The following is a 22,450-nucleotide window of genomic DNA, read 5'->3' as shown; positions in this document are numbered from 1 at the left end:
TTAGTCTGTCTGTTTTGACCACAGTGCCATTTTGTTTTGTTCAGTGTTTTGTTTGTTAAAACCTTTTATTTATAATAAACCAGCGCAACAGCACAATTCACTCACAAAACTGTTGTCTGTCTACTTCCTGGCCTGACGTCACCACAGAGTTATCCGTGACACTCTGGCATTGAATTACGTGTTATCTTACTACTAGGTTAAAGAAAGCACTGTTTCCACATCCATGGTCATTTCACCTGGATTGTCTCCACCTCTCAACCCGTTATTTCTTGTAATTAACTAAGCAAGTGCTTCCCTTATTGACTGACATGCTCTGCAGGCAGTAACTCCAAAGTATTTTCAGCACCCCTGCGAATTTGTATTTTGTATACAGAGAATAGAAGTAAAACAAAAATACTTAAACACATTACTTTGATACAAATACATTTTTTATAGTGGCCGGAATAATAAAAGGATAGACTCACGACAGTCCTTAGTAGTTTTATCTTCTTTACTGCACAGACGCATGCAGACCTTTTCAGTGAATAAACTGACTTATTACAGCCAGGTACTGTATTACAGATCCTGTCCTTTATAGCTGTGGTGGAGCCTCATGAGTGTTAATCAGTGGTAGGCCATTTAGTAACTGCCGCTGGTTGACGGCGCACATGACCCAAACAACGGCTGTCTACAATAACACAGAGTCTCCACTTAGCCAGCAGATATGCAGGGAACACTCTGTCACAGTCATACTACAAATATAATAGGGGACAAAATCCATTAAGTCATTTCTTCACAATATTAGAAATTTTACCACAAGCAAAGAGCAGTCATAGTGGATAGGAAGACAAGGTTAACCAACAAAATACCCCAAGGGCGTAAGTTACATCAATAAGTTAGTTCAACAAAAAGTTCCAAGGGATATACAGTAACCACATTCCATACAAGCACCGCCCCTCCCCCCTCGTTAGGATGCCAAACTAGAAAAATTACCTTCACTACCTATGAAATAACTTGCTGCGCTTCAACCTAGGTTTTCTTCTTGGCAAATAAGTAAACTGGCATGTTCACGCCTGTATAAGGAAGGTGGAAGTGGAAGGCTCAATGATTAATATTGGTTCTTTATTACACAAGAGCTGGGACACAGCTAATCATACACATACTTTTTTAAACTTTGCCCCTTTCACCATAGCAACAACTAGTGGGAGCGGCAGTGCTGGAACAGTTTAGAGAGTAGGCCTAGCGACTGCCTGTCAATGCCTGTCAACGCCTGTTCTTGACAATGGAAATACAAAAGCACCAATGTTCATCTTAACTTAAACCCAAAGTTTAGTCCAGGCATCTGACTGCAAGGAGTTTTTTTCAGAAACTGCAAACGTGGGTTCAAATTCTAGTTCCTGTTTTACACAATTATTTTTAACCATTCCACAAAACACTGCAAAATAAGGTGTGAAATATATTTCTGTCAACTCTCCCTAGAGGGCAACATCAAACATCACAACTCTTTTGAACACAAAGTTAGTTTCTACCAATAAGGTAACTGTTGTGGGTTTTCTCATAATCAATAAGAATCAGAAAATGTATTCACTCAAGTTCTTAAAAAAAAAAAAAAAAGTGGGAACGTGTGTGCAGATTGCAGATACTTTCTTTGAAATACATGCTTACATATTTATGCAATTTCCACAAACGTTTTTCAGCTAAAGCTAACCAAATTAACCAACATAACAATTTACTAATAGAAACTGCAACTGTACAAACATACTGTATATCAAAGCAAAATAGCACAGTACTAGATACAGAAACATACGCGCACACACACACGAATACAGTAAATTGGAATCTATGGCTAACGGATTATCTTCTTTCAAGCAGACTGGTTTAAGTTATTTTGCTCCAAAAACAACAATTATTCTCGAGGGATTACAAATGTTTTCACTATACAGCATGTTTTGAATATGTTATCTTATTTAATAAAACTTTTTTTTAAATGAACAAAAAAATAAATATATTTCATTAATATTATAACAAATACTACAGTACTTGTTATTAACATACTAAAAGCATAACTTGTACATACTGATAGAGCGAGTTTATTGTGGCTCACCTTTATCGTTTTTTTTTCTGTGTACTTTGTGTTTGTACATTAGTTGGCCATCTGTAATGAAAACTGTCAGGCCAGCCCTTCCAGATACTTCTCCTCCCGTTCTTTAGCGCCCTCACAGGTCGGGAGGAAGATTTATCACCAGAACTCATTGTATTTCTGTCACAGCGTCCTACACCAGGACCTGAAAACTTATCAATTAATCTCAACCCGACCAATACTGCATCACTAAAATAAATAATATTGTCATGTTTAATAATGTACACGTTTGTGTCGTTGTCCATCAAAATCAACAGTACAAAGGTCACTCTTGAAATCAGGACTTAAAGGATGAGTTGCAGTAAGAATACCTCTGTTAAAAAGGGAACAAGACTAAAAGCGTAAAATATGCACAAGAACACAGAAATTGGACTATGGAACAATGGTCAAAAGGTGCTTTGGACTGTTGATGGCTGGACAACGACACACACACACACAAATATATATATATATATATATATATATATATGACACACACACACACACACACACACACACGCAGTATAATTTGAAATGCATTAAGGTGAGTAATAAACTGACATATGGGGTCAGCAGATCTTGAAGATAAGGTCCAAGCCCATGCAGGTAATAAGAACTTTAAAATATTAAAAATAATAATAGCATCAGTAATAAAACAAACAAATGAGATGGATGGATGCATTATTTTTTTAAATCACAATTCATTTTTAATTGCTTGATAGCCCTACTATATATATATATATATATATATATATATATATATATATATATATATATATATATATATATTGTAACCGGCCGGCACTCACGGTCGTTCGTTGCCCCTTTAAAAGCAGGACCCAGGACACAAGAAATGGATTTTTAAGCGCTTCTGCGCTAATTTTAATACACACAACAATAAATAAACAAAACGAAACAAAACACCTAGCTCCGTTTTGAGCACTAACTAAACGTTTTATGCAGGTCCCTGACTAGCTCGCAGGACGGCTAAGCCGTTCCTGTCATAAAAACACTGAAATCACACAAGTTCAATACAGCACTTACTATTCCGACTGCTCGGAAGCAGAGCACCTCTCTTCTGCTTCCTTCTACTCACCAGCCGCGTACAGACAGGCTGCAAGTCTTAAATACCCCGCACCTGGCATTAATTTACAATAAAACTCAGTTGCGGGTGATAATTAAACAATAAATCAATTAACCAAATTAATAAAACAATTAAACAAAATGTGCATTCGCACATGTTTTCTTCAGGGAGGATACTAACCCCCTCCCTGATGTGTTACAATATATATATATATATATATATATATATATATATATATATATATATATATATATGTATGTATATATAAATCAGCAACAAAAATCAATGTAAATTAATTCAAAACAAGTAAAAAATTTAAGAAAAAATATTTTGCTGCCTTAAACCTCCTTTACGGATATGGCAAGTAGGCTGGCCAAGAACAAAACTCAAGTACTGAATGAACAGGTTCTGACAGGCGATTCCGTATCCAAGAATAAAATCATTGGGGAATGATAAACTCAAATAACATTTTCGTTGCATTTTTTTTTTTTTTTTACTTTTTCTTTGCCTTTATATTATGTTTGAGTGGTTCTTATTTCAATAATCAAATATTGTGTGTTTTTTAATCTTTTTGATGCTATCTGTGTTGAGGTGCTTTTGCCAGCATTAATGGGTTCAGGAGCTGCTCTCCAGTTCTGGTTGCCTGCCAGAGACATGTATTAGATAGGCTTGTTCAGCCAAAAGGGTCTTTATATGAATAAGTGCTAGCACCATCTAGTGCACTGCAGTGTATTGCCGTCAAAACAGAATGAAGCTTAATCCAAAGTGGCTCTCGCTTTTACTAAAGACACTGAGCTAGTATATGTTACACATATCGATGGCAGGTAGAACTGAAGAGCAGTAATACAGTTGTCTAATTCTGGGGGTAAGACACACAGTATAAACACTTTTCTTTCTCCTCAAAGACTAGGTGAAAGTTGCTGGAGAGAGGGGGAAAAAACAGAAGTGAAACGAAAATATATAGAGAGATTTTATTTTGATTTTAGTGCCGTAAAATGGTTGTCACACCCTGAACTTGACAGCTTTGCTGAGTGGTGTGTCACTATAGCGATCCTTGGCATGGACAGTGGCTCCGTGATCAAGCAGGTACTGAACTACCTTCAGGTGGCCCTCGCATGCAGCGACATGAAATGGAGTCCGTCCGTCATAATCTTCACTGCTCAGGTTACTGCCCTGAAAGGATAGGAAAATCAGCAGGCATTTACATAAAACAGCACCTCTAGACCTCAGCAGTAATACTAAAAGAAACATCAGTGATTACAGTATACAGTAGCGTAGAAAAACACCTGTAGTTGAAACGTTTATCATAGTTTTGTTCAGCATTACTGCACATACCATCATTGACTGTTTTATAGAGAAGGATGTAACCGTGAGATCTCAGCAACCATACATCCTGCAGCACTAATCCTACAGTAACTGCAGTGCTCGTCTTACTTCATGGTCCATTACTTTCTATGAGAAATCAATGTAGTCATTTACAAGGAATTCAAAGCAGAGTAGTCAGCGAGTTATTTTATTGCTGTTTGTGCTGTATAAAACTGCTTGGAATAACAACGTTGAGGTCAATTGTCACTTTTCTTTTTGACCAGTTGACTTTTTCAGTGCTACCCCTACTGTGGTCATTTGCCTGCTTTTACACATTTGACATTATTAATTTTAAATACACTTTCAGCATACACAGATTCGTATTTTATGGTGGCAGATCAAGTTTTTCGAATTGACAATTTTATAAAGCAGATAACAGAAAGCAGTGTTTTACAGCTAACAAATAAAAGATACCCAAGGATGCAAATTAGTTAACTGATCCTCTGCATATCAGTCCATCCTGATGTGTGGAGTTGACTCTATAGCAGGGCTTCACAAACGCGGCCCTGGGACCCCAGTATCTTCTGGTTTAGTTATCTCAGTTACTATTATTATTATTATTATTTATTTCTTAGCAGACGCCCTTATCCAGGGCGACTTACAATTGTTACAAGATCTCACATTATACATTATTTCACATTATACAGATATCACATTATACATTATTTCACATTATATAGGTATCACATTATTTTTACATACAATTACCCATTTATACAGTTGGGTTTTTACTGGAGCAATCTAGGTAAAGTACCTTGCTCAAGGGTACAACAGCAGTGTCCCCCACTGGGGATTGAACCCACAACCCTCCGGTCAAGAGTCCAGAGCCCTAACCACTACTCCACACTGCTGCCCTACTAACTAATTGAACTAATAATTTGCTTAATTAGGGTTTAGTTAAGTAACTGAGAGCTAATAAAAAAGACACTGTGGTCCCGAGGGTGAGGTTTGGGAAGCCCTGCTCTATACATAAAGTTCCAACAAAATTTTAATACCAGCCAAAAATTCAACAAAACCAAACGGAGGCCAAGACACACATTCTCAGCGGTCCCCCTAAGAGGCCAGGGCTGAGCTCTAGAGGAGAGACGAACCGGTTTATCATGAGCAACCTGCTTCACAGTAATGACAGGGTGTAGCAACAAAGCTAGGAGATGCACTGAATCACAATGTGAGTATTCTTTCTGCTGCCTCTCCTGTCACGAAACAAGAGAGGGCTGTCCCTCCAGGCCATATTCCTTTCTGTTGAGCCTGAACTGTATTCTTGGTTCGTCTCTGAGCAGTTTCCTCAGTTTGTGTAGATAGTTTTACAGCTAGTTTCAATTGTTTATAAATCAAACAAAAGCTGCAGCCTTTTGTATTAAGTTTTACTAACTAACATTTTTGCTGAAGTCTATTCCCTTCTCTTGGCCACATACTTGCATACCTGAAACTTGCCTCATAAACAGCTAGCCAGACTATTTCATTGGCACCAATTAGTTTATTTAGGGAAAAGCATCCTTAGTGCTGTTTTATAGTAGGTATGAAACTAAATGTTTAGTTATTTATTTTATCTCAAGTTCTGCAATTTCTGTCCAAAGACCCCTTTTTCAGGTGTTCACTCCAGTTGAAAGGTTTGAAAGCTGTGTTTAAAACCTTTGTGCTGAGTTTGCCCTGTTGGTGTTGGAGACTCCTGTAAAACCTGGCAGTCTTCAGACAGACAATGTTTGAGGGGTTTAAAATCTCAAGAACTGCAAGGATTAATTACTGATCTGGGGCCATGCAGAACATAATCTGTGGCACAACTTGAATACTAACTAGTGGCTTGTATTATCCCCCCCATGGTGGTTACAGTACACAGTCTCTTGAGGACAAAGAAAATTGGTACTCACATACCAGTGAAATAAGATACAGTAAGAGTATTCATATAAATTCACAATGAGCTCCCAAAAATGCCACTGGTGTGACTCCCAGCGCTTTTCTTTGTATAAAAATGCCGGTACAAGGTTCGGTTTGGTTTGATCGTTATCGTTTAGTTTGGAATTTTATGAAAATGTTGGTTTAGATTTGGGTAAATCTGTTGCATACCTAGTTTGAAGTAAGATACTGGTATTCATTGGATCAACCTATGCATTCCTGCTGAGAACATGATAAAAGATCTCACCATATCCCGAATGGCTTCCAGGGCGTCGATATCTCCAATTTTAGCAGCTGCGCAAGCCAGGGCGGGTGTTAAAGCATCACGGACTGCCTCCAGCTCCTGAAGATGGAGAAACATGAATTCAATATGTGTAAGCTAATCAAATTCATTCAAATGGTTTTGTTCAACAGAAATTTGTGAAAAAAATGAGATTATATCACATCTCATTCATAAGAATGTCCTCTATTTTAAAAATATGTAAAGGTTGGACCACCATAATTATTATTTTTATAGACCCTGTGCTCTTATCTGTGCTGGTAGTACAGAGGGAGGTTGTTATACATAATGATTGTTAATGTTGACAGTGATACCAAAGCTAATGTTTTTCAATGGCTTTTAGTATAGCTTTCAAAACAGAATTAGTGTGACAATTTTGCATCACCTCACTTTAATTTAGAGATTTCCTAAAATAAGAAAACCACCCTCCCCAGTGTTTGCACTGCAATTCCCCCAATTAAGTGGACAGACATTTTCTCTGAGGTGTCTCTGCTACGACAATGTTTTTTGGTATCATTATTTCTTGTCAAATAGCCACAGAGGTTTGGTAGCACACAATCATCAGAAACTTCTTTTTATATGGTCATCTTTCTTTAATTATAAGATGACCATATAAAAAAGTGTATTTTTAAAATATAAAACAAAATAAAACAGACATAACCCTTGGTTGAAAATTACTGTCGGTTTAATTAACACATACTTGACAACTACCACTGTAAGTGCTAAAAGGGAAGCAACATTTTTAGTCAGAATTGCAACACTGCCATTGGCACTGGGCAGGCTACTTCAGAGACCGCAAAAAAGGCATTGCTTACCTCTTTACAGCTGACACTAACAGACTTAGCTATGACCTGAATGAATCTGCTGTCTCTTAGCGAGAACGTGGCTCCTTTAAGTGGTGCGAGCATCTGTCCCCTTAAGTTTTCACTTAGCATCTAAACACGAGAGGAACAGATCTTAGAAAAGCAAAAGACAGTGAATAATTTAACAAGCAACACTTAGTCAGAGTTAACAAAGTACTTGGACTTTCACTGTTTATTTTAAACAACCAAGCCAGCGTTAACTCAAGTAAGAAGAGTCAGGAAGATTGCTACTCACACTGTTGATGTATATCATCTTGAAATACAATAAGATCATTTTAATACAATTTCAAAAAGGTACTGTGCAAAAATGATGAGTTCACCAATAACCAAAAAAAAGAATTTCTTTATATACAATACACTAATTACAATACTGTTAATAAAGTGTAATCTTTTTGCCATATAATTTCATTGTGATTCCAAATCCTGTTATCCTCTCATAACGTGACACTATACACTTTAATGTCACAAAGGCTCCCATTCATAGCACAGCACAGCCTTTGATTCAGTCATGTCTGACTCAAAACAGCACCTAATTGATCTTAAATAAAAGAAGACCAAACTTGTCATTTATTTTGATTGAGTACAGTCTGCCTTACTGTAACTGTACACCATTAAAGATCTGTAAACATACAATTTGTATTGTTCCTTATGCTGTATTGTGCTTCTTGAGCTCTGTGGCGGTATATCATTCACAGTCAATGTACCTCTCGTTTCTCTTCCATACTCAGATTGCTTTTACCCAGCACGTACGAAAGCTTGGAGAGGGCTGCCTCTGGTGTCATCTCACCCCCTGCTATCACACCTGCTTTGCTGAGGGCCTGCAAGGAACAGCAAATTAGATATAAACATCATAGAGCCCCTCACACACCATTCGGGATGCATTTCTCTCATTAGAAAAGTACAGACAGCAGACTAGGTGGACGAGTGAAAAAATGAAATGCTCAAAACCAACGCTCTAGATAAGGTTTTGGGTATGGGAGTAACTTACCCTAATTTTAACACAGAGAGTCAAATGTATTTTCAGGGGGTAAAATGCAACGTTACCTTAAAGTCATGAGTAATCTTGATAAATACTGTACTGCCTTTAATGGTAATGGGTAGGCATTAAAAAAAGAGCCCTCCATTTTAACTGCAATGTTACTTTGAACTACTGTACAACTACACGTGTTCTACAAGGTTCTTATCGGCTCAGCACATTTTTCGGAGGTATCACATTGACTCTGCAAATGAATTATGTTACTTATATTTTTACATGAAATTCTTAAACTTAGTGAACATGTTAAAACTTCAATAAAACAGTTTGTTTAATATGATAGGCACCATTTTTTTAGCAGTTGCCTCTGACGATGGTTCCAGTTGGATTTGTAGCTGAACTGGGGTGTTTATGCTTCAACCTGTGTCGTTTACTGGCAATTTTTTCTTATTCTTACTGTGATTGGCTGCAAAGATTGGATAATATTTGTTGGGTTGGTTTTTCCTTTTGTACAGTTTCCTAGTAACTGAAGACATTGTATTCTGGGAGATGTAGTTGTTAGTGGAAGTTTCAGGGGAGACACACAAGCTGTGCAGAAAAATTGCTATGCATTTTTTTTACACAGTCAATATAAATTTAGTGCGTATTTCGGATTTTTTAATGCGTAAAAATGGCAGGTACGTAGCTTATCTGGACTGCTGCTCAAAGCTATGATTTTGTTAGTTACTATGTTCTTTCTCTCATTCAATGCTAGTTGATGAAATCCAGAGAGTTATCTAAAATACATTTCTATGTCTTCCACTAGGATAGTGTTAGATCTGCAACATGCTTAGACAGTAAACTATGGCATTAATCTATTTAGTGACTTTTCTCATTTTACCATCTTAGTCTACAACAGATTTTTGGTCTGAAAAGAAACGTTGTCAGTTATGGGTCAGAGAATATGATTCAGTTATCTTTTCTCTTATCTCTAAATACATTACATTCAACCTTCCTTCTTTATGCAGTTCTGAAGCAAAAAGTGGACTTTCCTGTAGTTTTAAAGCTGACTGGTATAATTTATATGTATATGTATATTCCTTTTAGCTGCCAGGAGCTTATTAATAAGGCTGTCAGTTTTAAATATACTCAGGGTGGGGCAACAGCAATGTTATATAGTTAAAAACATTACAAAAATGTAGTTTTTCTGTACAACACAATGGGCCCTGTGAGATCATCATCTATAATGGTTATTGGTTGTGTTCATTTGGAACAAACAAAAAACACCACAACCCTTTCCAGTGCATTTTCATCTCTTACTTTTCCCGTGGCGTAGGTCTCTGTGACTGAGCCCCGCAGGCACTGGGTGCAGTTGATTATGAGGACCCCTCTGTCGGTGGCCTTTTTAATCTCTTCCAGCAGATCAAAACGGTTGTCAGGTGCATTCCCACTGCCGTACGTCTCCAGAACTATAGCTTCCATGGGGGACTGCAGGAAAGCACGGACCTAGGGGAAGAAAAAGAAAGGTGTCAATGTGGATCATCGGACTAGCATTCAATCACTTACTTATGGTAGTCTTGCACATCACTTCAGCTAGATGGAGAAATGGCCTCTTCTTCCCTATCAGTAACCAACCAACTGCTTTCCCTATTGATTACTTTGCAGCCAGTAACATTTGACTCTGAAGACACTACCGAGAAAACTAATACAGCAGCAGATTACCCCAGATAAAGCAAGCAAACTGGGAGCTTTCTCAAGTATTCTATAGTACCAAAATTTTTTTTTTAAATGACAAAACATTCTTTATCTTGTTTTTTCCAAAACATTTGAGACCTCTACTACAAATGGAGGTGCACAGCAGATAAGAATTCATTTTAGTGTAATAGCAATGGCAAGTTAAATCACATAATTCTTATTGCTGGTTTGCACATCGTATTTCTTTTCAAGATTGTGAATGGAAAAAAAGCAGCTAACCAACATAATCATAAATCTTAAGACAATTCAGTTAATCTTCATCAGTGTTATCATTTAGACACAGACCTAGTATAGAACATTAACTTATACTGTATAAGATTGAAGTATTTTCATACCTCTTGCATTTCATTCTTGGTTTTTTTTGTTACAAAAAGCTATGATTCTGCACGCACGTGAGCCAGTGATATGGCCCCTCGGAGGAACGTTATCAGTTGAGTTTTAATACAAATCTGCCACCCACTGGTCTTCCATCTGTTTGACAAGATCATTCATGAGCACAATTAAGACGTGTAACCAATCCTGTTTGATGCAATAAAATCAGGAAATTAAACGCCGGTTTTACGGCGATACAAATCAGTAAAACAGAAAAACCTTTTGCAATTTTGTTGCTGCCATTTCCTGGCACTTGTCTATAGTGAGCTGGTTAGCCGGCTGGCAGATCACTCTGAAAGATACATTCAATAAAACTTCCACTCACACTGTTCCCCATCTGGGTTTTTAAATGTAAGTATTTAAAGTCATGCCTGCTGGTTGGGAGAGCCATGTTTTTTTTTTACTTAATGAAAAGAAAAACATGCAGAAAACAAATAAAAACTTCCATGATTGAGAAATATTAAAGGGGCTCAGTGATGAAGCAGGTTAATTACTATCCTTTTATGTATTTAATACTGTATTAACCAATACCACAAAACAACTATACAATTCGGCACAATTGCCAGGCCTACACTACAGGTGTGAAAGCAGTATTTGGCACTTACAGTCTCAGAGGTAATTCCAGGGAAGATGCGCAAGAGTCCGATATTCCTGTTCATGTTAGTCTGAACCAAAAACTTTTTGGTTGTGTTGGCTCTCCAAACCGTGTCCCAGTTAACTAGAAGAGAGAGAAACACCAATTTATTTTGGAAACAGTAACTTTGCAGTAGAACTGAAGAGAGCATTATTCATATATTACTGCAATAGGAATTCCTTTTTTAGCACACGATTTTATAATCAGGCTCTTCTGCATTTGTGGTTAGCTTTTAACTATAGCTATATGGGTCAGAATCTGTGCATCACACAACACTGCCTGTTACATATGCAAGTGATCTAAATACCACTGTTCAAATAAAAAACATGCTCTCCCTTTCTAGGTATTCTTATTGACAAATGCATAATCTTGGTATACATAGACCCGTTTTAATAATGACAGTGAGAGATGTGAATTGAACAAACTAAAAAGTATATGGTACTGCTTTTTGTCTTCATTTCAGCAGAATAAATAATTGATTGCTGCAATACTGTACATCCCCAGTCCATCCTAGTTTCGCAAAAAGGACAGACTAGATCATAGAGCTGTGTTTCTGATGCAGGGAGCTCAGTTTCCCAGTTCAACAGCACCCTTTTTGCATCACGATCAGGCAGTACAGACTGGAAAGCCCCCGGTAAGCAAGCTAGTCATAAAAAGTAAGCTATTGAATAAGGAATGCATTCCTAAGGTGTGATGAGTTCAACTGTGAAGCTATGAATCCAAGCAAGAAGCACAGCTTTTATTAACTCATAGATGCTTTCAACTCATAGATGCTTACGATTGTAAGTCGCCCTGGATAAGGGCGTCTGCTAAGAAATAAATAATAATAATAATAATAATAATAATAATAATAATAATAATAATAATAATAATAATAATAATTAACAGATATATAACGAAGAGGACTGCAAGGCAACCAGAGCTCAGTGTTGATGGTCAAGCCATTGTAGGGAAATGAATTGTTAAGTTTTTCTTGTGATAGTTCTGTTGCGTAAGCAATAAGACAATGTTTAACATCAGTGTTGAAGGTATTAGCTGAAACACTGGTTTACTCGGCTTAACCTAGTAATCTACGGTACAACTACTAACTAAAAACAGTATTATTATTATTATTATTATTAAGATAAATGTTATGCAGTGTAAACAGTTAACATCATACAGGAATCAGTTTTCAATTGGTACTTTTTAAAAGCCGCTTTAAGAATATTTGTACTTCTTTTTGCATAATCTAAATAACATTGTTAGCAGTTAACTGTAACACTTTCATTTTATTTTCACAGAGAATAATGCAAATTATATTCCCATAAGGCTTTTACATTTAGCATAGAGAATATCATATTGAAATGTCATTAAATATTAACACTTGTTGGTGAAAGATGATTTCACAACCTTTTTATATTCAACAGTACATCAACAGGCATTAATCTATTAATTAGGTATGTTTCATTAACAAAAAAGTCCCAAGATTGTTGATATAGGAAAATAAACATTCCAGGAGGTGTCGCTAATTTTTGATTGAGCCTAAAAAATCCTGAGATGGCTTGAACCACAAACTCCGTAATGGATCTCACAACCTTCTGGTCACTGGGATAGGAATGGAACACAGGGCTATCAATAAAAAGGAATAATCAGATTGGCCTTACACTTTATATCAACTTCAGCATTTGCCAGTGGAGGGAGGTTAGGAGAGGAGAAAGCGTTGAAACTCCCAGCATCCACCTTGGTGACCCGATTTCCTCTGTATAGTTTGTGGTGAAAATATAGACAGACCTAACCAATAATGAGACATTTCGTGCATTTAAAACCAAGCAGGTCAACAAAGGAATATAGAATAAACAGACATTGCAAAGACATTACTTAGTGGTGTTGTAATAAGAAAATGTCATGAAAACTTTTTTTAAGGGATTGCTGTGTCACTTCTGATGCTGGTTTCAACAGGACGCTCACCTCTGGAATCACAAACTGGCCAGCAATAAGCAGGGCACCTAAGCAGGGTTGTCACGGCCATCATTCTTCAACTCATAGATCGGCACCTAAAATAAACACACGCGGTGGACTGAGTGCAGTACTGAAGACACTTTTGTTCCAAAATACTAAAACTGTCTGACAGCAGTTGATAATGTATAGTGCGCTGCAGGTTTAACTGTGGAATAATGCATTAAACCAGTGCTGTCAACAGATGGCTCACGGAACACCACACTATGATTTAGAGCTGAAGGCTGGACAATCAGGAGTTTTTGTTAAAAGCGAGTAATTATTATTATTATTTTATTTATAAATGATGGTATAAAAGTTTAAACCTGGAACAGGGTTAATGAGCACAACAATACTGAAGTGATGTGTAGTCTAGTTAAACAATAATTTGTTGTCATTTTTGTAATCTCATGCCGTTTATTATTACGATTTTTCAAAAACACTCACCACGCACCACAGGTTCTTTGAGAAATGAGTTCTCTTAATATCATCTCACAAACCCGCTTATTGTCACGTTTTGTGCAGCCTATCAAATGCTACGTGGCCAGGCTTTACTAAGTAACCACAAGATTTCTAACGCAACTAACAACCAATAATTATCTCGGCTGATAATCGGACACTTTGTGCAGCCTGTAAAATGCTGCGCAGGCGGTCTTAACAGGATACAGTGCAGTTACAAAACACCAACGTCACTCACACTGCTCTTTAATTCACCGCTTGTTTTCTTTCTCGCACTCGTAATGTACTGTCATAGGGAAACGTGAAACCTGGTTTATATCATGACCCGCATCATATCATGAATCATGCCTGCACAGCAATCATGATATAAAGTGGGTTCATCTGTATATATAAAATCTGAAAAAAAGAAAACTGCTGAATAATTGATAACAAATGTATATATATATATATATATATATATATATATATATATATATATATATATATATATATATATTTTATATATATATTATATATATATATATATCAGTAGATATACAGCTCTGGAAAAAATTAAGAGACCACTGCAAAATTATCAGTTTCTCTGGTTTTACTATTTATAGGTATGTGTTTGGGTATTGTAACACTTGAAATGTATTTGCTTAGGATTGTAAGTCGCCCTGGATAAGGGCGTCTGCTAAGAAATAAATAATAATAATACATGCTTATACAGTATATACTTACACAAAGTACATATACACCGACCGACTGGCAGGCTCCTGAGAAACTCCCTGGTGTTCGCTATGGACTGCTCTGCATTAAACTTTTCTTTAATATAAAACTCCCTGGACAGCCTCATTTCTCCAGTGTCCTCGCAATCCTCTGCAGCTACTGTCTTACACCATCGGTCAACTTCTCTTGTCATTTCTTACAGACCTTCACCCTGTGGTCCTACTAGTTGGGCACATTTTTCTATTAAGTACTATTTAGCAATACATGTGTTGTATCACTGTCAAAAGGGAATAACCGATATCCACTACTACTGCCATAGAAAAACTGGAGCCGAAAAACAGTGCTAGTGTGCCACCTAGTGGTATAAATGAAAAGCTAATGAAGTTCCCAAAAGCTATGTTTCTACTACAGTACGCTGATTCAAAAGAAATCAGACTGAACTTCAGTCAACATTGCTGAGTTTTTCAAAGATTATGGCTAGCATTTCATTTTACAGGATACTGTACTGTATTTTATTCTATGTCAATCCCTTGACCTCCTGATCTGAAGACAACACAGCATCTTGTTGGAAAACTCTCACCTTGAAGTCAAGGTATGTTTACTCCAAAAGGAGACACCACATCAAGGATTTGCATTCTTGCTTTCTTTATACATCCTTTAACTCAATTTATATTTTAATGTTAATTCAGAATTTTAGAAAACCTGCTACTTCGATTGCTTTAACACGCCTTAAAAAGATGAGCGCTTACTGGAAACCTGGTACACTCTGGGTCTATTGATAAAAACACTGGCTGATCTAAATGCCTACACTGTTCAGATCATTCAAGTAAAGCCAAGATTATGAAAATCAAACGTCTAACCCTGCATGTGAGTCTCTTGAGTGTATTTCTGTCTATAAAATCAAGTACCCTTGAGCAAGGTACTTTACCTAGATTGCTCCAGTAAAAAAAAACAAAAAAAACCAACTGTATAAATGGGTAATTGTATGTAAAAATAATGTGATATCTGTATAATGTGAAATAATGTATAATGTGATATCTTGTAACAATTGTAAGTCGCCCTGGATAAGGGCGTCTGCTAAGAAATAAATAATAATAATAATAAATAATAATAATAAAATATGTAAAACACCAAGGAGTGTTGTGTATTTAATGATTCCAACAGCATTACTAAGATCAACTTAACAGACCCCAATATCAAAAGAGTTTGTAGATAAAACAAATCACACAGATCTGAGGTAACAATCACCAGAACTAACATATAAATCCTTAGCGATCGTTGTCCAGTCATCCGTCGTCATGTTGCAGGAGTCCAGAAGAGGACAATACTCGATCACTGTGTAGATAATTCTCTTATTAAGGTTTGAAAGCCTACAGCAGATTAAAAAAACAAAAGCAAGTGAATATTCACTGATGGATGAACATGCAAAACAAAAGACAAGCGGGACACATACAGGCAGAGAAAACCAAGCAATTTTCAGCCTTTAACTTTCTGGAATGCTGGAGGACACACACAACTGCAAGAGAAGCTAAGCCAGATCCTGGGTTCCAATCTTTGTTTTTGAATTCTTATGAATATAAGAAAGTTTACAAACGAGAGGAGGCCATTCGGCCCATCTTGCTTGTTTGGTTGTTAGTAGCTTATTGATCCCAGAATCTCATCAAGCAGCTTCCTGAAGGTGTCAACTTCAACAACATTCCTGGGGAGTTGGTTCCAGACTCCCACAAGTCTCTGTGTAAAAAAAAGTGCCTCCTATTTTCTGTTCTGAATGCCCCTTTATCTTTATGCTTTGTGTGTGTGGTACAGGATAAAAGGACACTACAGAACCTCCAATTATTCCGGTCGATGGTACTGTATAAACGTCAATGCAATTTAGCCCTGGTTTTAATATTGCCAGGGGACCAGTTGGTTGAGTTCGAGTGGTTTTAACATGGATCTGAGTCGTCAGTGCCCTGCAGTACAAAACTATCGTCTCAATTTGAAATGAAGCAAGTTATACATTGCACACAAATAACAAAAACACATTCACAGCTGTATGTTGGACTATTGTTAAGGGCATAATGGTTGCAGCATCAGATGCCGTACTTTATTCACGGCACCAAAGTGCTTTGAGGTTCTAGTACATAAAAAGCGCTAAATAAAATAAGATTACAACAAATTCAGGCTCAATAGAATAAAATAATTGTATAGTGCAACATCCTCTTCAATCTTGAAAAAAGAAAATCTATGGGATCTATTATGACATGTTTGCTGAACTGTTTTTACAGGGGTGGTAAATTAGCACAGTGTTTCCCAACCCTGTTCCTGGCGGCACACTGTGTCTGCTGGTTTTCCTTCAAACACAGAGCTCAACTTGCTAAATTCAAGCAATTTACTCCTGGATGGCATTAATACTTTCAAGTTACAAAACTATAAACCACTGAGCAATTAAATTCAAGGACCCTTAGCAATAAAGGTGTTTATTTCTAGTTTTGTAACATTAACAGGTGTTTTTTACTATTCTTTACTCTGTTTTTGGAGATAGTGAGACTTTGGAGTAAAAAGCTTTGTGAATTTCCCCAAAGTGAAGTTTGTTTGGGGAATTAAATCTTAATATTGGAGCCTCAGTACATGGGGATGAGGTATTTTTTGTTTTTTCTTATTTTTTTACCCAGGAAAGGTAACTGATGCTTGGGTATAGACGCGTTGGTGTGGCACTGTCTACTGCGTGTCAAAATAAATAAATAAATAAATAGCGATGCAACGCGAAACGCTGGTGTGTTCACACCCTTTAAGGATGCTAAAAGGCATGGTGCAAACATAGACATACAGTAAAAAAAATGTAGGCATTAATACAAAATGCAAAGGAAAAAATGGAATACATGAAAAACAGAAAACAAAATACAGCTTATGGCTTGCCTTTTCTGTATTCAAATTTACTACCAATTAATACTACTTCTTATCTTTAATTTTGAAATTGCTTCACATTTTTCTCTTCTGTCTCACTTGGTATTAAAGCATCTATATAATGTGACATTGTTTGTTTTTGTGCCTGAAATATAATTTCTGTGTTTCATTGTTGTCTGGTTCTGTCTTTCTTTCACCACTTTTTCTGTGTGTAATTATTGCAAAACCAAAACGGAGTTGCTTAAATATGTGGACTTTACTTACTTTGAGATTTACTGTGTGCTAAAACAAGTTTGTGGTTTTAAAATTCTAATATAAATACACTATTTTGTAATTACTTTTCAAAGACACAAGTAACTTTTACTTGCTCCTTAAATCGCCTAAAATAAAAATAAAAAATAAGAAAAAAAAGTTATATACTTATTTTAAATTTTGGGTCCCTATTAAGGTACATATTTAGGCCCAGGATATGCAGGACTTAGACCCCTGCAAAACCCTGTAATTCATTTTCGGTGGGGGGCGTTGCACTTGCACCCGCGCTGGGGGAGGACCCCCATACCCCCCCTGCCTTCTACTTGGGATTTCTAGCCTCCTACTTTAAATGAAAATGAAAAGACTGCATGGTGTTCTCTGGTTGTGCTGGGCTAATCATAATGGTTAAGCAGCTGTGAAAAGCTTTTTTTCCTTAATCTCTACAGTAAAAAAACAAAAGTGCCGACAGTTCATTAGCATACTCGATCATAAACAAGGAAACAGACAAACCATCTTTTTAGGGTTTCAATAGAGCAGCAGGGGGCCTCCCCCAGGAGATATAAAGCAAGCAAAGCCTGCCGACACACCGTTAATTAGCCTCTGCTTGCAAGGCGATCCTTCAGCATATGTTGTTCATAATCTCAGGGCAGTGGGAGGAGGGGCTTGGGGGGGAAGGAGGTGCAAATAATATTCAAATCACCAATTATTTATTTACCTTCTAGTGCTGCCGCTGGTGTTTCATTGGAAGAGATGGATATTTGCATACTTGGCTGGGTTATCTGGGGGCACATTTATGGAGATTCTGAATTGTGTTCCGAGTGTGGTTAAAGAGGCTACAGCTATAGAAACAATTCCACAGATCTGCACTACAATTCACTATGTAGATTTCATATGCACCGTTTTGAAAAAAGCATTAGCAAAAAATATGTATTTTATTTCTGCAAGCTCGGATTGGCTAGGATTTATCACCTCATGGAACGCCACTATTTACCCCTATCCTTGACCTCAGTGGCCAATAGCTGATACTAGAATTACCCAACTCAGGTCTCAAGCCGGAGTGTCAGCAACCCATTCCACAGATTTCTGATACTTTTGACTATTAACTATAGAATAGTTGCGGACTAACTACCAACAGCGCGTCTGCAAAAAAACACCCCCCCCTTTGTTATGTTTCCTAAATAAGACCTCAGAGAGTAGTTGCGGTCAAAATCAAGACTTACTGATCACAGAGAGATAATTATTTGCTATGCTGAGAGATGGTTTACACATTAATGCCAAATGATAGTTTGGAGCATGTTTTCCATTGTATTGTCCTCCACACACAGCACTAAGTATTCTCCTTCCATACTATAGGTTGCATGTAGGAAGGGAGGAAGAAATGTAATTACCCATCTTCAATGATATACTGTATATAACTGCAATAATACACTTTGCACAAAGGAGTTACAACCAGTTTCAAAATCAGTCTGTAATAATCAGAACAGTGATTCTCATAGCGTCTACACTGTATATAAATACCCCATCAATTAATTAATTGTTATTCTTCACGAATATCAATAAATCACATTAAATCCAGCATCACAACACATCAAGATCACGCTTATATACTTAGGAGATGGGAAAAAGTTTGTCTGACATTTATTACATCAAGCAAAACACGACTCTCCATATTAGTGCTCACTGAAGCAACATACTGTTAAAACATGTTACAATACATACATACATACATACATACATAAAGCAGACAAATAAGACAAAAACTTGTATCGCGGCCCATAAACCCTGCTACCTAAACAGGACTGTACCTGTAAGATTGTTTGCATATTTCCAATTACTCACCAGCAGTCTTTCCCAAGCAGGGTGACACATGGTTACCTCTAAACAACACCCCCCCCCCGCCACCCGTCCCCTTTTAGCAGAGTTGTATTGAAAGTGGGTTAAGTGCAGTTGCTAGAACATGATTCCGTCCCACAGGATGCCCCCTTTGAATTAGTGAAGGGCTCTTTTGCCTCCTTATCTTTGCTCCCTGTGTCGGTTCTTCTTTTCACAGTTTTGCAGAAGCCCTGGGCAGTTAGGGCATGCTGAGAGCTCCAGGCCTGACCAAATGGAGAAGACGGAGGTAGCCCCCACTGCTGGTCTGATGCCATCTGGCTGGTAAATACCCCCTACACCTTCTAGTCATGGAAACACATGAAAAAATGTTTATTTAGTTTTGTATCATGTATCCCCACTCCCCTGTAGACTGGCCAGGTGCCTGCGGGCCTGCCTGCAAGTTGCCCAGAGCTGCATGGTCCTCCGACGCTGTAGCTCTGAGGTGGTTGCATGGCGGGCCTGCAGAGTGAAAAGCAGCGGACGGCTGACGACACACGCTTCAGAAGGACGCGTGTGTCCGTCTTCGTCTCTCCCGAGTCAGCTCGGGGGTGGCAGCGGTGAGCCAGGTTGAAATAAACAATAATTGGGGAGAAAATGAGAAAATGTATTGGCGATTCCAAATTATTAAATAAAAAAATAAAAAAGAAGAATAGTACAGGGACAAATAGCCAAACGAATATTTTTTGACATGTATTCAGATACAAAAAATCAGATGTTCGTATTCGCTAGAAACAACAAAAATATCTTGCACTTATTTACCACCTCACCAGAAGTTGCGCGACAGTTTCAAAAAAATGGCAAATGAAAAAGAGCGCCGCGTGATGTGAAAAAAAAAAAACAGGGGCAACACAGCAGCTCTTTGCTTCTATTTAAAAGTTTTAGACAGCAAAAAGTAAACAAACGCACACAGAAATCTCTATGGAATAATGAGCGCACAGGAGCTATGCCAAACAGAACAGATCTTAAAATCAGCAAAACTAGTGTTGAAGGTTTGTTTTGTTGGATTTATTAATACTAGGGGAAAAAAAACATTGAACAGTTTACGCTGTTTTGAAAGGTCCATAGATTGATCACTGTCAGCTAATCCGGATAATAGACTTTGCCGCAGATTTCCACCCTAAACCGGCCTGAAGGAATTAGAGGCAGTATTCATTGAGGAATGGTCGTATCCATCCAGAACAAATTAAACACAGCTCTGCCCTGGCTGTCCACCCAATAGGAGTATAACAATACATTAACGTCACAATACAAGCCACAATATGCAAGTCTCAACACAATATGTATCACGACACCTGTGATGATCCTGATAGGCTGCTTGCATAATGCCTTGGATTACGGTATCTGCCAAATAAACTATGAATAATAACATAATTTAATGATGACTTATATTTGTTAAAAGACAAAAATTAACCCCGAGTGGCTCGCCTAGTAAAAGCACAGCAGTGTGGTGTGCAGGGTGACTCATACAGCCAGGGGAGTGCAGGTTCACGCCCTGGCAGTGTGAAGTCTTTGCTGGGGATTCAGGAGGGAGCATCGCATTGGCTTTGGCACTCCTGCAAGTTAGTCTACAGCAGACCCTACCTGCCAGGCGCACAGAGAGCTCTATATTTCGAGTCTTATTGGAGAACTCCAGAATTGTTTATAACCAACATTCAAACACAAGCTAAGTTCATGGTTCATGCCTGTTGGAACAGGCCAGGCTATCAGATTTATATAGCACCAATTCACACTGTCAGCCATGCAATGGAAAAACTAAAGGTATTACAAGACCCTGTATTACTAATGAGGGATCCTCATGTTGTTGTTTCCTGGTAAAATAAATGAATACAAGTAAATAAAATCAATTTAAAAAAATGTACTAAACAAACCTTGTCTGGGAAAATGACATTGCTGCTCCCCCCTTGTGGATGACTGAGGATGGGTACCTCAAAACAGATCACATGACTTGCATCTGAAGGTTTGTGATTGGTCATGCAATTGTTATTGGTTAGGCAGTGTTGCCATTCACAACTGCCCTAAAAAGGGTTTACTATATATATATTTTTTTTTTAAATATATAAATATAAAACAAAGGGCTACATTTTGAAACCAGTGCAATGTCTGTACCAAGTTATAAAACCTGCAGGGAAAAAATTAAGCTGTTAATTCTTGTAACATTATTGTTATTTCTTATGGCTCTAAGAACTTTCTAGTTGTCAAAAAGGTTGGTCATCTCTCTGCTCCAACCTGCACTACTTTCAAAAGGAAGATCTCAAAATGGAAACACAGCTTATTAATGTGGCACTCAACCTTTGAAATTGTATCTTCACTTACGGCAGGACCAGAGTGTTCTCTGTGGCATCATAATAGTCAGGTTAGTCTGGTTTGCTGGGCGTACAGTTCATCATGTAGGGTGGGCAGTTTCCGTAGAGCCTTTACAAATGCATTTGCCTGCAGGGCGAGCACTGTGGAGACAGGATAAACAGAACAGCAGGGTTCAAAACAACGACCAACGCTACCACGAGGAACACAACATGGACTGAGACTCAATCTCTCAAATATGTCACTAGCTAGCGAGTTAGAGGCGTCTGCTGTGTTGCTTTGAATGTTATCTTAAATAATAGTCCACAATTGCTCCTTTTGTCAGGTCTTCCAACCTTATGTTTTGTTTTAGTTTTTTTTAAAATATACACATTCCAACACACTCAATATACTGTGTTACAGATAGGGTTGAATTATTGAACCAGTCACTGACATCATTTTACAGCATATAGTTTGTATTTATACTTTAATAATGCGTCATAAAGAATATTAACATCAGCAATATTATCAGTGTTATAAATAATAATAAAAGTACATGCAGTAGAATGTTCTGCAGCCTTGCAAGGCATGTAATAATTAGCTTATAGGGTAATATTGACTAATTAATATATTATATATATATATATATATATATATATATATATATATATATATATATATATATATATTGCGATTAGAAAGTAAGTTTATCACATCATT

General features: G+C 37.4%; 1 pseudogene; it reads right to left on the bottom strand.

Annotated features, from left to right (window-relative positions):
- LOC117422101 (60 kDa lysophospholipase-like) overlaps positions 1-22,186 on the bottom strand; it is a 38,724-nt pseudogene extending 16,538 nt beyond the window's left edge.
- Between the last annotated feature and the right edge of the window lie 264 nt (positions 22,187-22,450).

Source organism: Acipenser ruthenus, chromosome 18 (genome assembly GCF_902713425.1).
Source record: "Acipenser ruthenus chromosome 18, fAciRut3.2 maternal haplotype, whole genome shotgun sequence".
Classification (NCBI taxonomy): Eukaryota; Metazoa; Chordata; class Actinopteri; order Acipenseriformes; family Acipenseridae; genus Acipenser; species Acipenser ruthenus.
The sequence above is the reverse complement of the archived record's forward strand: the minus strand, read 5'-3'. Positions and strand labels throughout refer to the sequence as shown.